Source organism: Rhipicephalus microplus, unplaced genomic scaffold (genome assembly GCF_043290135.1).
Source record: "Rhipicephalus microplus isolate Deutch F79 unplaced genomic scaffold, USDA_Rmic scaffold_23, whole genome shotgun sequence".
NCBI lineage: Eukaryota > Metazoa > Arthropoda > Arachnida > Ixodida > Ixodidae > Rhipicephalus > Rhipicephalus microplus.
The window spans coordinates 1058156-1080508 of record NW_027464596.1 but is presented as its reverse complement, the minus strand read 5'-3'; the positions used below and the strand labels follow the sequence as shown (position 1 = coordinate 1080508).

General features: G+C 44.6%; 1 long non-coding RNA gene and 1 pseudogene across 1 annotated transcript in view; both read left to right on the top strand.

The window, feature by feature from the left end:
- Positions 1–15565, top strand: part of LOC142786375 (uncharacterized) — a 32966-nt gene extending 17401 nt beyond the window's left edge. Inside the window, exons 4-5 of the long non-coding RNA XR_012889030.1 lie at positions 13344–13385; positions 15379–15565. This is a non-coding gene — a long non-coding RNA (uncharacterized LOC142786375). The remainder of the gene's footprint in view (positions 1–13343; positions 13386–15378) is intronic.
- Positions 1258–5212, top strand: LOC119168351 (uncharacterized; annotated as a pseudogene).
- Positions 15566–22353: the final 6788 nt, after the last annotated feature.

The window sequence follows — 22353 nt, the reverse complement described above, 5'->3', positions numbered from 1 at the left end:
TTCCCCGAAGAGACATTCCGCCTATATCTTCGGAACTGCACGGCGAGGCAGCGGGAGCAGCCCGCCAGAAGAAAACAGGAGAGTGTCGCGAGAAGAGTTGTCGTTCGGACGTTACTGTCCAACATGTTGCAAATAAACGTCTTGTTAAGTTTTCCTTTACGCCTGTCCCTCTGCCTCAGCTCTCGAGGGTTCTGAACGTCCCCGTGGCCTGCGAAATGACGACCACCACCCAGCTCCATGCTACCTACTGGGTCCGCTGCGGCCACCGACGCCGCTCGTAACACCTGCTAAAGTCACTTCACGGTCACTTTACCTACAGCGACGTATGCCGCCTTGGCATTGAGAGTTCCGGCGCAAATAAGACAGGAGCCTCGTTGTAGCCGGATATTTCATGTTAATTCCTTTTATTTATTTACCATTTCGTAAAGTAGAGGGCATAAAAAAAGAGCTTGACAAAACTTGACTAGGCTTTCCAGCCTGTTGCAATCTAGCGTCGCAGTCGCAGTACACACACTTTGCGCGATAAAATGTGCAAAAACTAAAGGAATACCATTCATTACATGCAGAGAGTCATCAACATTTGAAACAAAATAAGTGCGTGGATCATGTAATGAAGGCCACTCCACATGTGAAAGTCCAGATATCAGCTTCATAAGAAAAACGCTAGAAGCTCACGACTACAACATACACAGATGTCAACACCATTTTGTGCTGAAACATTTAAAACAGAGGGAAAAGTAATTCTTAATGTTTGGGCACCATAATTCATGCGTGAGGATTTGACCTCCATTTTTTTTTATTAGCAACAAAAGGTACATAAAAACTTTTTCGGCTAGTTCTGCTATTTCTTTAGGCATCGGTATATTTTGTTTATTTTATGTTTATACTGGAGAAGCAAGCCTAAATTACACAGACCAAATACTTTTGGAATAACGGCGGTTCAGAAGAGCTGCGCAGAAGGATAATCTCAGGTAAATGAGGCTCTAAAGTTTCTTTTGTAAAATATAAAAATTTTCTAAATATGTGAACATGGTAGTACCCAATACATTCTGGCAATAAATGACCTTTGACATTGTTGTAACTGAAGTGTAACCCTTATCAGTTTTTGGCTCAGTTATAGCCAAAGCTTCTATCTCTTGTTTCACTTACCTTGTTTCACTTACCTTGTTTCCCTTTCCCTCTTTACTTTGAGTCTTTATATTGCAACGTAAACTGAAAATAAACGCCCATTCTACCAGCTTGTCAGCTTGTGTCTACTTCACTTGCGCCAACGCGCAGGGACCGACGAACGATGTAACAGTGGCGACGAAGAACCGGAAAGAAAAACCCTGGATTCAAGCAGGACGTCAGCTACGACGATGGCGCACCAGCAACTGCCTGACTTCGACGACGAGAAAGACAACTGGAAGGCGTATGTCATCAAAGCAGAAGCATACCTTGAGGCAACAGCGGTGACAGAGTCAGCCAAGAAACGGGCGTTGTTAGTGGCAGCCTTAAGTACTCGCACTGTCCAGATACTATCAGGAAGAATAGCGCCCAAGAAGCCTAATTCTTTAGAGTACGAGGACGTCGTGAAAGCCTTGGACGAGTTCTTTGATCCCAAGCGCCATGAGATTGCAGAAAGTTTCCGCTTTTTCAACCGCTGCCAGCTGGATGGTGAATCTGTTCAAGAATTCATTACTGAGATTTGCCGAATCCCGGACAACTGCAATTTTGATACCATGCTCGACCGAATGCTGCGGGATAGAATAGTGTGCGGCATCAAATCGAGTGCACTGCAAAAGCAGATGCTGACAAAGAAAGATCTGACGTTAGAGGACGCCGAAACAATAGCCCTCGCAGCAGAAGCGGCAGAGAATGATGCCCGTAAAATGGCCGGCGAAGCAACAGCTGTGCTCAGATTCAAGGGGCAGTCCTCCACGAGCAAAGAAGTACTCGCTAAATGCTGGCGTTGTGACAGTGTCAGACATAACAGCAATGCCTGCCATTGGAATAACGCGCGTTGTTATCGTTGCGGTGGACGCGATCATCTAGCTCGAAAATGCCAGAATGATCAAACCGCAAAGTCTCGAACTCAACAAGCACCCTCGGAAACACGCGACCGAGTCCTGGCTGTTAACGAAGGGGAAACAGATGCAAGCGTTGATGATAGCCTGCACATTTGGACGCTAAGATCGACGCGGGAGGAAACTGTGAAGCCCCCAATACGGCGCAACTTCACGTGGGGAGGTGTTGACGTATCAATGCTTATTGACACTGGTTCACCGGTCTGCGTCGTGTCACGTCGGGTTTTTGAGCAGCACAAGAACGCATGACCTCCGCTGAAGCAATCACGCATAAAGCTGTCATGCTATTTGGGAAAATTGCCAGTCCTTGAAGAGATCCTTTTGCCGGTATCGTACGTCGGTGCAACCGTAGAATGCCCTTTGGTAATGCTAGATTGCTGTGGTCCAAGTTTATGTCGCCGAGACCTAATTTATCTTCTGAGTGACGCAGGCTCCCCTGTTCGCAGCCTCTCAGCTGAGCCGCCGACTGCAGAGCCGTCTACCAACACACAGGTCCTTCCGAATGTAATCTCCGAGTTTCCAGATGACTTCAGCTCAGAACTAGGCCTCATCAATGGACCTGCGGCGCACCTTCAGCTGAAGGAGGGAGTCACACCCAAGTTCTGTAAGGCCCGCTCTATTCTTTTCGCGCTACGCGACAAAGTTTCTGAAGAGCTTGATAGGCTAGTGGAACTGGGCGTTTTATCACCGGCGCCAGATTCCGAATGGGCTACGTTCATTGTACCAGTGTTTAAGAAGAACGGCACCGTTAGAACTTGTGGCGACTTTAAGGTAACCTTAAATGCAGCATGTGAGCTGGGGCAATACCCATTGCCAGTAATCAGTGACATTTTCGCGTCCTTAAACGGCGGCAAGCATTTCAGTACACTAGATCTAAGGGATGCTTATAACAAAGTTTTGCTTGATGACGAATCGCGCCAGTTGTGCGTAATTAACACGCACAAAGGTATTTTCTGCTACAACAGATTACCTTTCGGCATTGCCGCTGCGCCAGCCATTTTTCAACGTAGGATGGAAACTGTTCTGCAGGGCTTACTGGGCGCGAAGGCTTATCTGGACGATGTCTTGGTGTCCGAAAAAGCAGGAAGTGACGGCGTGCTCAAAGTCGTTCTGCAACGTTTCCGGGAGAGTGGTGTTAAACTAAGCCTTGATAAATGCAAATTTCGGCAGGCATCTGTTACCTATCTTGGCCTTCGAATCGACCAGCAAAAGCAGCACTCAATAAAAGAAAATATCAAAGCAATCAGTGATGCTCCCTGCCCAAAAAATGTAGCCGAGCTTCCTTTGTTTCTTGGCATGATCAGTTTCGACAAGTTTTTGCCGAACATATCGTCTCTGCTCTTTCCATTGTATCGGTTACTGGAAAAAAACAGACGTTGGGACTGGACAAAAGAACAACAAACCGCGTTTGACAAAGCAAAATAGTGTTTGCTGCAGGCAGGGGTGTTAGTGCACTACGACCCTTCACTGCCGCTGAAACTAGAGTGCGACGCATCGCAAAGAGGCATCGGCGCAGTGCTTTTTCTCACAAAATGGAACAGGAACGAGCCTATTGGGTTCCGTTCGAGAACATTGTCGAAAGCAGAACAAAATTATTCACAACTTGAACGAGAAGCGTTAGCCCTGGTGTTTGGAGTAATGAAATTTCGTGATTATCTTCTAGGCCGAGAATTCATACTCGTCACGGACCACCAGCCGCTCCGGGGCCTGCTGAGATCGGATCGGCCAACTCCACCGCTGGCAGCTGCTCGTATACAGCGCTGAGCGCTGCATTTGGGCGGATTCCGCTACAAGCTGCAGTATTCTCCAGGCAAGCAGCTCCTGAACGCGGACGCCCTCAGTAGGTTGCCACGAGAAACTTCTGAGCCAACCGCAGACGGCGAGCCACCCGAGTACATTTCGGCCCTGGCATCCGTACAGGAGAGTGCAGTCTCGACAGCGGAATTGCAGGCGCTAATCGCCAGTGACCCAGTGCTGGCCAAGGTTGTGCAGTACACAAGGAATGGGTGGCCTACAAGTGCTAAAGCACTAGAACGAAGATTACTTTCTTTTTTCGACCGAAGACGCGAGCTTTCGCTGGACCACCGTTTGCTCTCTTGGGGCCGTAGGGTTGTCATTCCAGACAGCGCGCAGCCTAGAATGTTGCACATGCTCCACGAAACTCACCAAGGATCATCGGCGATGAAGGCAATCGTTCGGTCGGCTTTCTGGTGGCCTGAAATGGACAACGGCATCGAACAAATGTCGGCGAGGTGCACAAGCTGTATTCAAAATCGACCAATGCCGGCATCTGCCCCGCCAGTTAGCTGGCCGACATGCCAGGAAAGCTGGTCAAGGGTACATGTAGATTTCGCGGGGCCAATAAATGGAAGCATGATCCTTGATCTTGTAGATGCTCACAGCAAATGAATCGAGGCCGAACCAGTGAAGCAGGCGACCACATCTTCGACAATAACTTGCCTGCGCAGCTTGTCCAGCAGGTTCGTCATTCCGCGCACCCTTGTTTCAGATAACGGAACGCTATTCAAAAGAGAGCTGTTCGAACAGTGAAAGATGGGCTGAAGAAGATTAACCAGGGCCGATTAGAAGATTGCCTTTGCAGACTACTCTTCAATTACCGGAGAACACCCGTCGCATCGGGCAAGTCTCCTTCGGAGGTTCTCCTGGGCTACCGAATTCGATCTCGTCTGCACACGTGCTTTCCTTTCTGGATTGCAGGAAGATCAGGTGAATCAGATGAGTGGACCCTGGCACCGGACACGAATGTTTACATCCGCAACTTTGGCAAAGGTGAAAAGTGGAAAACCGGTACGGTAAAGTCAGCCGACGGAGCGATGACGGTGACAGTCGAGACGCCAGAGGGCCTTGTTCGGAGACATGTGGATCAAGTTCACACAAGGTTCGACTCGGTTGAACCCCACCGTAACAGGGAAGGAGAAAGTATGCCTACGTCGAGAACTACCCAAGAAACTTCCGGATCAGGGCCAAACGTAAAGGCGGAACTCCTTGAGCCACCACACCAGCTGCAGTCATCATCTCCAACCCAAGACCAGGAGAAGCAGAAGTCCAGGGAACCTACAGTGACCACAGAACTCCAGCGCTCAACCAGACAGCGGAAACCGGTGCAGCGTCTCCAATATTATTGATGGAGAAGTGTTGTAACTGAAGTGTGGCGTAGGGACCAACGAACGATGTAACAGACATAAACAGATTTGGAAAGCAACAATTTGATCTTGGTAAAAAGTACATGATTATTACGGTGTAAAAGACCAATGCGTAAGGCAGCTAAGCATACGTGAATAACATGAACATCCCACAGCAACTTTTGAATAAGCCAAACACCAAAGACTTTTAAACGTGGCACAATTATTAAGATTTCGGATCCAAAAATTGAGAGCATGGCACAGTTTTATGTTTGGGTTGAAAAATAATTGCTTTAAATTTGTTTTAGTTGCATCAACTTTCAAAGCATTTAAGTTCTATCATTGCTCAAGAATGCATTCAAATATATGCATTCAAATGACGCGCCTTCACCGGTGTCCACGGGGCAGGTACGCGCAGAGACCATCATAGCACGAGCTTATGACCGGATCTAGCTCGTCTGTGCCACGAGTTTGGACTTCATGCGGAAAGGAAAAAGAATACAGCTGACTGTATCTTTGGTGTTCCGCGGACTCGTAGCTTTCAAACACAGTCACTTTGAATCGTGGGTACAGGTTCGCCCGTCATAAATACATTTCTCTGGCTCGTCTGTGTGCTGCAACGTAGCTACGTTTCTGGTGGAGATACGGAGTATGAATCAGAGCCCCATGAACGCGAGCCTGCGTAGCCTGACACCATGCGAGTCGATCCTGTGGAGAGGACACCTGTGCGCTAGAGGGCCAGTCATCGTCTTCGAGGTGACTCGCCTGAGTTCTGTCCTCTTCAATCCATGCCAAGAGGAACTGAGAGAATGGACCCTGCCACTATGACCACTCGGGCAACACCGCCGCAAGTGGACATCATTCAACCACACAAGCCGCCAGTATTTCATGGTGACTAGTTCGAATACGTGGAAGACTGGTTGAACCTGTTCGAGAGAGTGGCGAGCTTGAATGGATGGAACGAGAGAGAAAAGCTTCGTTGAGAGAGAAGCTATTCGCTGTTCTTGTCCACAACCCACCTCGCACAGTGTTCGAGTTTCATTCTGAAGCAACAGCGATTAAAGAAACAGTGGCACAGCGGGCTCGGAATGCAACCTGGACGTAAGCTGTGCACCTGCCAACGTCTGTAGGGAGGCCTGCAGGATGTCAGCGAAGTCCGGTGAGAGCACATCAGATAAGTGAATCAGAGAAGAGCTCAGTAAGTTGCAAGCACCTCCGACTACATTTGCATTATCGGTCGCCGACGTTGTGCGAAACGAACTGAGGCAGGTAACGCGAGAGCCGGAGCGTGAGCTAGAACCTGTTCAACGCATCGCAACGTACTCCGAGGTACACAGTCAACTGACGGTATACAGTAATGCAGAAGTTGCGATGACGACTTCTTACCCGCTACCAGCGTGCAGCACGCCCCGTCCACCGGTATTAGCGCCTACCTACCTGCCTCCAGAGCGCAGCGGAGCTCGCTATGGGGAGCAAATGTCCCGAAAATGTCATGCTTTGCGTGACCATGAGCGTAGGCTTTCGTGGTTTCATTTCAGAAAAGTGGGTCACCTGTACAGGTTGTGTCCTTACCAACAGTCTAGGTTTAGGGACATGCCCTTGTATGCACCATGCGTTCAAAACGAAGAACGGCCAGCAGAAATCAAATAGTACGTGTGCACGTGGCAGCTTCCACTTGTTCTACGTCAACATCGGCCAAAATCGCTGTCACTCACGCGGCCCCGATCACCCAGCACACGTGCATCTCTGACACCTTGACAGCATTCTTCAAGCACACTCCAAAAAAAAAAAACTGAAGCAGGTGGCCTGTGGAGGTGAGGCCGCTGATAAATGCAGTGCGAAAAACCTCCATTATGATTTAATGGAACTGACACGATGTTTCCAGCCGATAATTCCTGCGAAAAGATTAATCGAGATTTGCGGTTGAAATTAGACGTATAATAGATGAATGCCTTGGTTTACAGTGGCGCGGATTATCGGGTAATAAGTCACAAAATGGCAAAGAAACTGAAAAAGTTGTGACAAAATGAACCTGTTCGCAGATACGTATGGCAGGTGGTCACATTATTACGCTCTTTGAAAGATGTACCGCAAAGCTATAAATAAGGTGCTTTACTTACGTTGCGGATTTCATTAGACTGCCGAACTGTTCAAGGGAGCTTCTAATATTTTAGACCAAACAAGCTACGTCTGTAGGCAAATCGGAGGAGCTACGCTTCACAGCTCTACGCGTTGTTGATTGTAATGTCACCGTGCCCGACGCATCAGTGTAATGGTGGTTGTCGAGAATAAGAAATTTTATGAGCGCAAAGGAATAGCATTGAGAAAACGTAGGATTGTTTTCGAACAAAGGAATTTGCGTTGCCAGGGGTCTTGATCGCTTAACCAATGAACTAGCAGATGTCCTACCTACTGATTTCTAAAATGAACGTCTGCACTATGCCCAATTCACGACTATCACCTATTTCTACGAGTTCTGCACGGTGGTCAATTTATGCAGCTTAAGGAAAACGCCAAATACCTCACGAGAAACATGCAACGTCAAAGCACCAGTTACCGTCAACTATAACCTCCCTGAAACTCAAAAGAAACGAATACATATGCCTGCATAAACGAATTGTCTGGCTGCTTTTAACATGTCAGCAGGTTAGACGCACGTCTATTGCGAAGCACAGCATTATAACAGAAGATGCTACGAGACCAATATGCCAGCACCTCCTTCAAGTATCACAAAACTAAAAAGAAATTGTTAAGAAGAAAATCCAGGAGATGCTTTCGGAGGACGCCATTCAACCTTCGAGCAGTCCTTGGGCGTCTCTGGTTGTATCCGATTTTGGGTTGACTATCGAAACCTCGACAGCGTAACTAAACGGGATCCATATCCACTGCCACGTATCATTAATACTTCGGATCGGCTGCGATGTGCTAAATTTTTCTCCTCCCTGAATCTCAAGAGCAGATATTAGCAGATCGAGGTGTATCTGCATGATATTGTTTTTTCCATCATGTTTGACCAGCATCTAGAGCGATTGCGCATAGTATTGAAAGGCATTCGTTTTGCTGAGTTAGCCATCAAAGCCGAAAAATGCCACTTGAGCTTTGAGGAGCTCCGATTCCTTGAAAATGTCGTTAGCTCGGAAGGCATTCGTCCAGGTCCGTAAAGACAGCTGCGGTCGCAAGGTTTCCGGTACCTAGATACAAAAAGTCAGTACGTCGCTGTTTGAGTTTATGCGCGTGCTATGGGCCATTTGTAGAAAAAGTTTTCCAATATTGCTGAACGACTTACAATCTAACGAAAGACGACGTACCAGTTCTGTGGGAAACGAACAACAACAAGCTTTTGACGAGTTAAGGAAACGCGCGCAAACTTTGCCAATTCTGGCCCATTTCGATGAGACCACCGGCACTGAAGTTCACACCGATCCGAGCAATGTCGGTATCGGCGCCATCCTAGTCCAGTGGTGAAATGCCAAAGAGAAAGTGCTAGCCTGTGCCAGCCACAACCTCATAAAACCTCAGGCAAACTACTCTGCCACTGAAAAGGAGTGTCTCTGGGGAATCTGGGCCATAGGTAAATTTCGATCCCACCTATATAGGGTTTCATTCCAAGCAGTCAGTGACCACCATTTTCTGTGCTCCGTGGCAATTCTCAAAGATCCGTCAGGCTTGCTAGCAAGATTGAGCCTTGGGCTACAAGAGTACAATATTATGGTCGTGTATAAATACGGGAGAAAGCACAGCGATGCCGACTACTTTTCACGCGCACCAGTTAATGCGAATGTGCCAGAGGAAGAAGAGTTTCCGTTCCTAGGACTCGTCGACGCATTGAAAATATCTCAACAGCAACAAGATGACCCGAATTCAATGCCGCGTATACAATGCCTCCAACGAATCGACGTTCAAGTCCCATGCACTTTTTCTACAGGTCTCCCTTCATACTTTCTTCGAGGAAATGTCCTTTGCAAGAGGAACTTCGAAACCAAGAGGGAAAAGTTTTTTCTAGTTACACCCACAGCTATTCGAGAAGAAAATTCTAGACGCATGTCAATGCGGAAACGACACCTGGGCATATGTGTGTGAGTCGTATGTTTGCCAGAATTCAAATGAGATCCTACTAGCCCAAGTGACTAGCATCCGTGCAGCACTGCGTGGAAACTTGTCGTGAATGTTAGCGGTGCCAAATTCCATCCGTGCAACCAGCAGGCCTTCTCCCGCCAATACACCAACCGGATGCCCAATTCCAACAATTTTGGATGTATCTTTTGGGGCCTTTTTCTTCATCGTTCAAAGGCAAGAAGTGGACAGTTGTAGACAGAGACTACCTCGACCATTAAGCTGAAACTGACTCTTTCTACAGTGCAACCACTCTTGAAGTTGCCAAGTTCTTCTTCAGCAACAATGTCCACAGAGATGGTGCGCCCATAGTCGTCAATACGGACCATGGGAGAGCTTTCTGAAATGTCTGCTGTGAATGGCACACACAGATCATATAAAAAGTAAGGCATACCACCCTAAACGAATTCCCAAACGGAACGCTTGAACAGAGAGAGCTCTTGCTGACATGCTCTCAATGAATATCGGTGTTGAAGACAAACTGTGGGATGAAATATTGCCGTACATCACTTTAGCCTATAACACAGCCGTTCAAGAAACAGCACGAGTAGCGTCATTCGAACATGTATTATGCCGCACAGAAACCACCACATTGGATGTAATGTTGCCAATAAATGAAGGCAAAACAATCCATATGAATTAGACGGCTTTAGCAAAAAGACGAGCAAGCATAACAGCTGGCAAGATATAGAATACGTCGCGAACAACGCCGGTACACCCAGCGACTCTAGCTGATTCTAGCCGGTACACCCAGCGACGTAGTGAAGTACATTATCAGCCTCGTGACAAAGTATGGATATGGGCCTTAGTACGCCACCGTGGACTCCCTGAAAAGCTTCTTAGCTGATATTTCGGTGCTTACGAAGTACTACATTGTGTCAGTGACCTCACTTACGAAGGGCAATCTCCTGGACACAGAAGCCCAACACGCCGAAATCCGACGGAGGTGGTACATGCAGTCCGCACGAAACCCTACCACAAAATATTATAAAAAAAGAGTGAGGCCTACCAGAAATGCTCGCATCGTCTGACGCACCAAAAAGGTAAGCATGAGGACGGGGATTATGTCGCGCCACGTTTACCGCATTCAAATACCGCGCCTTTACCGGTCTGTACAGGGCACACACGCGCAGAGACCATCATAGCACGAGCTCATTACCAGATCCAGCTCGTATGCGCCTCATTCTCGGACTTCACACGCAAAGAAAAAAGAAGACAGCTGACCGTGTCATTGTTGTTCGACAGAATTGTAGTTTTTCGAACACAGCCAGTTTGAATCGTGGACACAGGTTTGCCAATAATAAACACAATTGTTTGGCCCGTCGTGTGCTTTAGCAATGCTACAATATACACTAAATAAAAATGGCCCTAGGGTACTTCTCTGCGGCACACCTGACTTAAGACAGTGTTTGCGAGGTGCACAAATTCGACACTAACACTCTGGCATCTTTGAGATAATGACGATTTGATCAGCCCAAGAGCATGCCCTCTAATCCCACAATTTGAAAACTTGACGAGAAGTATTTCATAGTTAAGACTGTGAAAAGCTTTCTGAAGACGAAAAAAATTGTTAATAGTAGGTGTTTTTCCACGACATTTTTGAAAATAAATTTTTTTTGAGCTGTAGTGCCATTTCAGTGGACTGTTTTTTTTTTAAACCATGCTTGAATGGCTAACGTGGTTGCTTGGGCGAGTTGGTACGACATGATTCACATAAAAAACAGCGCCAATAACGAGGGACAAGAGAAAGAAGGAGACAGGCAGCGGCACTGTCTGTCTCCTTCTTTCTCTTGTCCCTCGCTTTTGGCGCTGTTTTTTATGTGAAGCTTGAATGGCGTTATGAAGTCACGTCTTTCGATGAAACGAAAAAGGCAAGTTAGAGTGACTTTTTGTTAGCTATTCGAGAGAAACATAAAGGAGAATGATCAGTCTATAATAAGCAACGCTTTTCTTATCTCCCTTTTTAAATATAGGAATGACCTTATCGATGCGTATTTAACCTGGAAATATGGCTGTTGTGGGGTAGAGGAGAAAATATGGACCAGCAAAGGGGCAATCAAGTCAATACCATGTTTAGCCGGCAGAATTTGTAAGTCTTACGTATCCAAGAAAGCGGTGTTTTTTATATTACAAATAGGAATACTTTCAGGTTATTCACCGGAGAAAACTAAACACTACCATAGCTACCTAATGAAACAATTTGTAACGCCTCGAGACTGCCACAAGACTGCAACTGAACGAAAAGAGACCAGTTGAAGTAATCTGCCAGTGATGTACCAGACGCTTTATCCCTGTCAACCGCCATTTCTGTGGGCATTTCATTTTTACCCAAGACAATTCGAAGTGACATTCACTAAATTGCGATGCAGGATTCCGCCTTTAAACTTTTATTTATACAGACCTGGTTTCATTTCTTCTCCCCTTGTCACTGTTGTATACAAACGATAACTATACAGGACTTTGTCACAGAATGCCGTAGGCATTAAAATTTAAGGCAAAAAATTTATAATACCAGCTTTTCAAAAACAGGGGCTTGAGCTGTATGAAACAGTACTACTCTACCTAGGGGCTTCGGCACTAGGTCATTGCAACAGGGACATATATGGAGCAATATATAACTATGTAAAAAAATCAAAACGGCTACCTAGGCAATCTCACAAGTACTTTTACTCATTACTCATTTTTGTCATTAGTCTATTTTTTATATCATTTACTGTAATATACCTTATTATTTCTTTTATTTCTTATTTTTTGGCAATTTATTGCTTGTTAGCGCTCCTAGCTTTTCGTTCATATAAAAGAAAAAAAAAATATTTAGACGTCGCCCTCCTTTCCTCCCCTCCCCCGAAGTTCCGTTGCCACGCGATTCTTGGCTGATCACCCTTGGTGAGTTGAGCCATTCCTCTTGGGTCCAACCAACCAACCAACCAATTGAGAAGAGTAGATAGCTGCCTCCAGAGAACATCACTACTGTTGCGACGTTGGAAAATATATGCATAATATTGTTTTTTAGCCGTTCTGATCTCCTTTAGTTTTCTTCTGTATGCTTTATATTGTGCTAAATTCGATAGGTGTCTGGTGTTAACAAATTCTTTATAAAGTTTACTCTTAACGTTAATGCGGTAAAACAAAAAAGGACTATTCCATGACTTCCTAATCTTCCTGCGCTGTGAAACGTTTTTTCTCTGGAAGTGCGCAGAATATTACGTTTTAAAATGACGTACGAATGCTATAATGCTTCATACGCAGTACCTGGTTAAGTTTAGCGTACATAATTCCATGACACGTTTTTTATCCGAGCTCTACATGTTAGAATAGTATTGTCAATTATAAAGTGATAGTGTCGTTCTTACTTAATGGATGCCTAATGATTCGCTTCAATTCACATAAAAATGTTCCCATATGATCGCTCAAGTTACTGCAGACAACAGCCAATCTTGTCAGGGACAGTTCAACGTATGCTATAAATGTCTCGGGAAGTGTCGCAGACTTGTGCGTAATACGAGTTTGCATATCAATGAAATGTGAGAATTCACAAAAATATTAAAGCCAAGTCGAAGGGCTCTTTGACCTAGTACTTCAAAGTTAAAATCTCTGCCACAGAAAACGGTGCATCTATTTTCAGTGGCGTACTGAAGGAGACCTCTAAGCATTTACTGAATTTTGATGCAATGTCATGTGGAGAGCGGTATAAAACAGAACATACCGTGCGATTTGTTAGCAGAGACCGTTCTTTGCAACTATATGAGACCAAAGAAAACTTATATACAATTTGGCTAAAAAGCCTGCATTTTCGACAAAACAAAATAAAAAGTGTGTTTCTTGGCAGGTAGGTGTTGCTCGACGTACTTTTCAAACAAAAAATATGGCATGATCAGTAGCTGTTGTAGCGAGGGCACGATGCGATTCCGTAGGTGGCGCGAAGTCATTCACATGAAGACTTTTCTTGTAGCAGTACCTATGTGCAAAAAACCTCTGTAATATAAGTGTTTCAATTCTATTTACTTTATCTCTAATATAGAAAGAACGAATATATGTTGAGAGCACGAACGACGACCTTAAGGTGAGCAATGTTCTGTTCTTACGTATGTTTTTCACCATCTGTTCTCACTATATAGCCGAATTAGGCCAGTGAAGTTGTCAAAAACGAATGACTATCATTCATTTTCAGGTCAAATTGTTAGAGAACACCTTCTTAGTTTTTATTTACTTCATCTATTATTTTCAATACTTCGAGCTCTTTCTGGCTGTTATAGGGTAGGAAAATTCACTGAAGGCAAATATACAAGCAGCATAGTATAAACATCACAATGTTAACTCAAAACAAAAATGTACATACAGCATACAAGAGAACAAAAATCAGCAGCATAGAAACAATTTTCTGCAATTACACATATAATAACAAAGTCAAAATTATGTACCTAGTGACTGGATTTTTTCAACGAGACTCGCGAGTGAATTCGTACCGTCGAAAGTTCTTGTTTGTGAAGATCGTCTTCCGGCACGTAACGTCGAACAAGGTATATGAGTGAAAGCTTTATATATATATATATATATATATATATATATATATATATATATATATATATATATATATATATATATATATATATATATATATATATATATATATATATATGCTGCTTAATGCAATGCATATATGCATATATATATATATATATGCTGCTTAATGCAAACCACACCTGAATGTGTGGCAACCATTTTGCACAGCACAGTTCTTTCTGGAGCTTACGCGGCCGCTAGCAATAACACTGGAATGTTCCATTACACATGTATAAACGTCCACATTGCACCGCTTCACAGATTATGAACGACCGCCCTAAGTTTGCCGATATCAGTCTACAGCGTGTATTATATGTACAATGAAGATTCATTTTTCGGGCACAAGTTCATCTATATAACACGTCGTCATGAAAGCGCCGACTATGGCTTTCGCACGCATCAGGGCTCCGTTACAACAAAGTGAGGTTAATCATCATCATACGGATATTTTTTATTGATATGTGGGTTTAACGCCCCAAAAACTACCATATTACTATGAGAGACGCTGTAGTGGAGGGCTCCGGAAATTTTGACTACCTGGAGTTCTTTAATGTGCACCCAAATCTGAGAACACAGGCCTACAACATTTCCGCATCCATCGAAAATGCAGCCACCACAGGCGGGATTCGATCCCGCGACCTGTGGGTCAGCAGCCGAGTACCTCAGCCACTAGACCCCCGTGGCGGGGCGACATACGGACATTACATTTTTTTATCATGATTGCGTCAGGTACTCTGCCAGTCGCCATTTCGGCAATAGGATGCCGTACGTTACGGGCGAAGTATGACAAGTCTCGCATCACTGCGTTTGCGTGAACATTCGCTCTCGGACGCAATAACTTGAGCAATCGCTTATAGCCTATATTTCACTCAATTGCGGATTTCAGGCTTTTCAAGACTGTGACCCTGTTGAAAACGGCAGATTTTTCAACTATGTGGATTCAACCAGATTTTAAGTAAATATGTTTTGTTATTAAAGACAAGTCCCCGAAAAAAGTCTTACAATAAATTGTGTTATGAAAATATTTCAGCCAATCACGACGTGTTGTACACATCAACATCATCGCTGACTCACAAATCAAGAAACGTATTTGCCAAAGAGAAATACTGTTATAGTTAGATCCCATGCTTTTCATGGATCGTTCCACGGGCGATATCAAACGTTCTACTATTCAGAATGCCGGAAAATCTACCAGCATGTGTAGGCAAAAGGTAGACACTGAGACAACAAAATAAAGCACAAAATCAAAAAAGCATAAAAGCACAAAAGTAAAAAAGATATAAACAACTTAAACAATAAAATAAAAGCAAACAAAGTGCAAGGACTTATATAAGTGCAAAATAATAAAGCGAGACATAGGGCCTCACAGTAAAACTGGAAGGACTAAATTATGCAACTTTTCTTGTCTTTAATATACATGATAAAAATCACAAATGAAATAAATAAAAACTTCAATACAGTGAGTCAACTGTGCTATTTATTTTCTTTTGAAGGCCTTCGCGACCGAGGTCACAGAGTTCCCGATCACAACAAGCAAGCGGACACGTCGCTCGAAGATGGGCCTCTCTTCTGAACGGGCTTCCAAGCACACCAGACCGATGGACCACTCCACTTATACTGATCAACAATATGCCACCACTTGAATATGCGCTATGAAACGGCACTTCTAAATGTTAAGAAGTTACATACTTATTGTATATATCATTACAGATTTGATCTATCCAAAGACTTTCGGAATTAAACACCTACGGGCCGGCCAGAGCGGTACCATAGTGTGTGAACCAAGGTCCATGATTGGCCCTTTACGCTCTCTCAGCCTAAAGTAAGATTTTCAGCATTTTGGAAGGATAAATTCCTATACTATAATGCATCTAATTGTTTACTAAGAATTATCTGTGTGACGTAAAATTGTCTGATTCTTCTTGTATGATGCGAAAATAACCTTCAATTTAGGCTAAGTGGTGGGGAGACGACGTCAGCATGTCCCCATTGTTTTTTATTGTGGTGTTTCTTCCCGCTTTCTGCAACTACACATTCATGTAGAAGTGTCTAATTTGTTCTAAGGTTTACGAAAATTGATTGCATTTGATCAGAATAATTTGAAGCGCATATCTCGTTACGCTCTTTTGAGTCCAATCAAGTAAATACAGAAAAGTGAAGTTTTGCACTGCCACGCAAAGCAGCGACACTGGTCGATCTGAGAGCCTTGCTGACTGCTGCTAGCTTCAGCTTTATTTGATAGGTTTCACCTTCGCTGCTGCTAGGTTCTCCTAGGTCTAAGCTTCGATACTACAAAAGTTCGCTCGGCTTTGCTAGTTTTAAACTAGGGTGTTGCTCGGTTTTCCCATTTTTTCGTCATAGGCCCGATGGAGAAAATCTTATACTCGGTAGAGAGTGTTATGTCACGTTTTGTTAAGCCGAAAGTAGCGAAGAGTAGACGAATCCCCCTCGCAATGCTGGGCACGCTGAGCGGCTTGCACATGCGCAGTGGGCGCGAGGGAAAAGGAGGCTAGCCGCGCGAGGCGGTTTTGGACGTGCTGGGTGGCACCGCCACCGCCATCTGATAGACGTGCTGGAAGAGCAAAACGTTTATGCTGATCAAGAGCAAATGTGCTGCTATACTCACTTGTATAGTGCATATGTGCCATTCGCAGGCTCATTACAGTTCGTATTCTGAATCTACAATATACATGCAGCTTTCTACTTTGTGTTCAATCCGCTAAATGCAAGAGAACGACGGCGTGAGCGGCCAGGCAATCGCCATGACAGGCTACTTTCTTCTCCAGATGCGGTAAGTTCGGGTACGGAACATAGCGTACTGCGGAAGTGTTATTTATTTACCTTGCTATTTAGCTAGGTGAAGCTCCTCCAAACCATTCTTTGCCATGTGTGGCAAATTCCGTGCGCACGCGTATCGTTCGCAGCAGCGCGGGTCTAAAGACTGCGACCACATGGGAAAATAATTGGCCAAAGATGAAGTTACCGCTCGCGAAACGTAAACAGGTAGCGATAATTCGAACATTATTCCACCTTACTATGTGAGGCATGTGTAATTCTTGACTCGGCAACTTCCGCTGAGAACAGTGGGCCACGTACTGATTTCCGATAGTTGTGACCGTCGTACACGAGAACGGCTAACCGCCGCCTCTCGCATTAAGGGCCGTAGACGCTGCCGTTGTCGCCTAGGAATTCTAGACTGCCCTCGCTGGGGCACGCAACAGCTCAGTGCCGAATGAAAACAACAAAGCCGCGGCTGGCTCCAACCATTTTCGGAGAAGTCGTAGCGAGTTTCAAAGACGACTGCGTCCGACCTCAAGCAATATAAACTTAACTCGCAACCATGAAGACCTCCTCACTGTAGGCTTCTCACACATTGAAATGCAACAGCTGCCTAGAAACGCACATTCAGAACTCCAGCCAGCTTTCAACAATGCGGGAATACGACTGGTGATACAGAGAGCACGAGAGGCCGGCGTGTCTAACTATTCACACAACCTTCTTGGAAAACCACGTGACATCGCCACATTTTTCGCTCTGCAGCTTCAGTTGTGAAGCCCTCTCCTCAGCTTCTCTTCCTTCATGATGGGCACGAACTTATCTCCTCCCCTGCTATTTTGTCACCCCGATCAACCAGCTTCACTGTTACTTAAGCCTTGCACGGCAGTACTGACATCGTTTTTTTCTATTTTAAATGACATTAGCCCATTTACAAGTGGCTTATTCTTAATTTAGCATTACTAATATTGTCACCAACGCCGTCTTAAAGGTCTCCTTACATGTCCCCATCAACTATGTAGGTTTCCTATCGTCACTGCATGCACGCACGACCCTAAACTTATCTGATAGATTGTCGTCACTATTAAAAGATTTAACTAGTTCATGTTGTGTTTCTTATTCACTCGGTTCGACCTATAGTAAGATTCTCGCCACACAGTCGTAGGCTGGCGGAAAACTTAGCGGCAGGGCTATTTTTGGATTAAAGTATTTTGTTCTCGGGTTAAATGTTACGCTACTGACATATTTTCGGCACAAATATGACGTTTCTAAAAAGCACGCTACCATCTGAGAAAGCAAGGAATTCGAAGAAAAAATTGCCAGATCCCACACACTGTGGGAATCGATGATATGCGAAGAACGAATAAGCAAGCTTAACAGTACGTTATGTTGGGCTAGTTGGTACATATTAGGCTGAAATACGTAGCGCAAGGTTGACAAAGAGAAAAAAAAGACGTGTCAGAAAGAGTGCCAACTCAAAACTAAGTTTATTTTCACGAAGAATTCATAATGTATAGGCTCTTGGAGGACATGCGCCGACCATTTCATTCACCGCACGTGCAGCCATGAACATTTTGATGATTTAACAACCGATAATTGCAGTCATGATATCTGGGAACCAGCAACAAACAAATATGCCTACTGTAAAGACGTGGAAAAAACCAAACACACCCAAGCCTGCGCAAGAAAATGCTAGGAAAAAACAGCAAAAAACGAGGCATTTCTCGCAGCCTGAACCAAGGCATTTACCGCAGTGCTGACGAGAAAAATCGCGAGCGCTGCCTGCTTGAGGGTGCGGACTCACTTTTGCGGAACCGTAGAAATGACCGTCCCAAGTTGACCACAGGCGGAGTTGTCTCGTACTTCAAGGAGCATGAACTTTCCCTTCTTCAGGCAGACAAAGAAGGCGGATTTGTGGGGATGTCTACTTCCAGTTTCCAGGAGAAAACCAGTTCTGCTAATATGAAAAATTTTGAGTCTACAACTGTAAAAGCGTCAAAGGTAAAACGTTGTGCTGTAGAATTGTGCAAGAGTTTTGATTTAGCCAATCTGGCTAAATCAGTTTTTGAATGCAAGAAAACTTCCTTGGAAGTGTTTTCAAATGTAAAAACGCACAAAGTTGACTTGCCGTTCAGGTCAATTGTGACAGAGAATGGTACTTGGCAGCTGCAAGTGAGTCACTATCTGTTGAAAAATTTAAATACTTTAGCGTTTGTAGGTCCTTTTGTAACAAAAAGCTCCTATGACGTCATAGATTTCTTGAAAAGCAGAAGTGACATCAGTTATCTTTTTTCAATTGACGTTGAGGATCTTTTTTATTCAGTGCCTCATAATGAACTTTTATCTTGTGTAAGGGACTGTATCGACGAACATGGAGGCACAACTTTTATCAATACCTCTGGCGTATCTGTTTCCAACTTCACGTCACTTTTAGAATTTTACCTTCGTGGTACCTTTGTCTTTTTTAATAATGTGTTGTTTATTCAAAGAAATGGCATTTGTACGGGCTCCTGCGTTGCATCTGTCCTTTGTAGCATTTTTTGGCGTCTATTTATTGTGCTTTAGAAAATGCCGTTGATCCAGGAAAAGTCCCTAAGATTTTTAGATATGTTGACGATTTTCTCGTGGTGTTAACTTCTACTAACCCTGTGACGCACTCTAGCGAGGTAGATTTGGTTTTGAACCTGTTCCGACAACATGAAAATGGCTTGATTTTTACGTATGAACTGCCCATTGACGAAAGCTTGCAGTTTTTATATATTAACCTGACTCTGGGCGAGGGTCATGTCTGTTGGAAGTTCAGCCAAAAACAAGAAAAGGACTTCTTTCTCATAATTCTGCACATTCTAAGGTGGTGAAGAGGTCTATAGCTGCTATGTGTTTTCGTTCTGCGCTGTCCAAGTCATGCCAGCACACAGCGTTTGATAGTTTTTCCTTTCAGGTATCGCGTCTCACTGCAGCCGGGTTTTCTTATTCGGTCTTAGTCAGTGTGTCTGAAACATTGCAGCAGAGGCTGAAGGCAGAACGCAGGAGGCCAGAGCCATTTCAAGGACAGAGAAAAAGACCGCATGTTGTACCATACATGCACAAAATCTCCCACAACCTGAAAAAGGTTGCAAATCGGCACCATGTGCCAGTGGTTTTCTCTGCTCCAAAATAAGCTTGCAAGGCTCTGTGCCCGCATTTCTTCAAGAGGTACCAAGGTGGTGTGCGATAAGAAGCACGTAAAGCTGTGCCTGCGTTGTGCTGTGGGCACTGTTTATAATATTCCCCTGAGCTGTGGCAAGGTCTATATAGGGCAACAGGGCACTGTACAAATGACCGTCTGAGGGAGTATTCCTTATCAATTAGGAATGAAACAGGGTCTCATTTGCCCTTTCACTGTGCTTCGTGTGGCTGCACGCCGCAGTTCGATTGCACGCGAGTACTTAGAAGGAGCCGGGATGCGCTGGCGCGGGAGTTACTCGAAGCCTTTCTCATAATGAAGAAAGGTGACTCGTGCGTCAGCGTGCCTTCAGTTGTGTTGCACAACAGTCAATTCCAACTGTTGGATCTAGATGTACTATAGATGGGTTCTAGGAAGTGTCTGACAGTCTTTTTTTTGCTGTTTTTTCCTCGCAATTTTTCGCGCAGGCTTAGGTGTGTTTGGTTTTTACATTAGGCATATCAGTTTGTTGCTGGTTCCCAGAAATTATGATTGCAATTATCAGTTATTACATCATCAAAATGTTCATGCCTGCACGTGCGGTGAATGAAATGGTCTGCGCATGTCCTCCAAGAGTCTATATATTGTGAATGCTTCATGAAAATTACCTTAGCTCTGAGTTGGCGCTCTTTCTGTCTCGTCTTTTTTTCTCTTTGTCAACCTTGCGCCACGTATTTCAGCTGAATAAGGAAGGTTTATATCTCACTTTAAAATCAGCGCAACGTTACGACGCGGATGTAAATTATGCTGTGCATGACTTCCATGTCATGATTATCAAGTTTGGACATGTCATTTACCTCCGTCTTTCATTCACGTCACGTCATTCCAATTTTGGTATATGTGAAACGAGCGAAACGGCCGTGAACGTGGTATCAGCGTAGCACGTAGTCCAGTTTTATATTACACGCATGCCATGATTATCATTTCTCGATGTGTCATTTACTTTCGTCGCCCATTCACGTCATGCAGTACCAAAATTTGGTATATGTGGAGCTGTCTAAACGGCCGCCAGCGCATCATCAGCGTGGCATATAGTCATGTTGTTACATGACACGCATCTCATGAGTATCATGTTTGCGCCAGTTGCATACCTTCGCCGTCCATTCACGTGCCGTAATACCAAATTTAGTATATGTGAAGCTAGAGAAACGGCGGCGATCGCTTGATGAATGTCCCAGTTACTCCGACACAAGGTTGACGCGCGCGCACGCTGGGCGCAGCGTCACTACTCTAGCAAAACGCGAGCTCTCATATAGTCTGACGCCAGGCGTGACCGGCGTGACCGGCGCGACCAGCGTCCTTCAGCGTGGCCCGGCGGCAACCGGCGTGAAATGCGGCATGCTGTATTTCGCGCTGACAACGTTACCCAGACAGCCCCGCGTCTGCCTCTCTTCGTGACAGAGAGACAACGGGTGCGCTCAACCGCGCATGTGTCAAAGAGTATAAGGCAGGCAGATAAGCACCTGGCGTGGCATCGCTGGCATGGCACGACGAAACAAACGCTGGCGCACACGCGAGTCGGGTCACGTCGAAGTGTATTGGCGTCTTCAATGTGGAATGTAGTCATGTTGTTACATGACATCCATCTCATGATTATCTTGTTTGAACCAGTCATATACCTTCGTCATACATCTACTTCCCGTAATACCAAACTTGGTGTGTGTGAAGCTAGCAAAACGGCCGTGAGCGCATCATGAGTACAGCATCTAGTCATGTGGCTACAGGACACGCATATCATGGTTATGTTTGCACTGGTCACATACCTTCGTAATCCATTCACGCCCCGTAACAACAAATTCGGTATATGCGAATTAAGCAAAACGGGCACGAGCGCATCATGAGCCAATCATTTAGTCTTGTTGTTATATGACAAGCATGAAATAATTTTCATGTTATGGTCTGTCACTTGTGTTCGCCATGCAGTAATGTCAGCAGATTTGCAACATGCCATGTGAACGAAACCACCGCAAAAGTAGCAAGGCTATGAAACGTGAATCCTGAATATAATGACATATCGGTCATGAATTTCATGTTGAGACTAGTCACTTATGCTCATCATACCATCATAAAATGCCATACCGATTTCGGTATTGAAACCATTGTCGACACAGCCAGGAAAGCTAGAAGTCGTAGGCGTAGATAGATAGATAGATAGATAGATAGATAGATAGATAGATAGATAGATAGATAGATAGATAGATAGATAGATAGATAGATAGATAGATAGATAGATAGATAGATAGATAGATAGATAGATAGATAGATAGATAGATAGATAGATAGATAGATAGATAGATACGCTCAGAGTCGCTGAATTTCGCTAAGAAATGCTTCACATTTTAGCGAACTCAACAGAGTAGGTACACTGGCTCTCCTTTAAAAATGAAGATTCTCAATTAGCCGAAGGCCAGATCAGCCAACTGCGCAATCAACAAGGCAAGACAAGACTGCAAACTTCTCGATAAGCAAGTGCCCCGGTCAAAGCAAC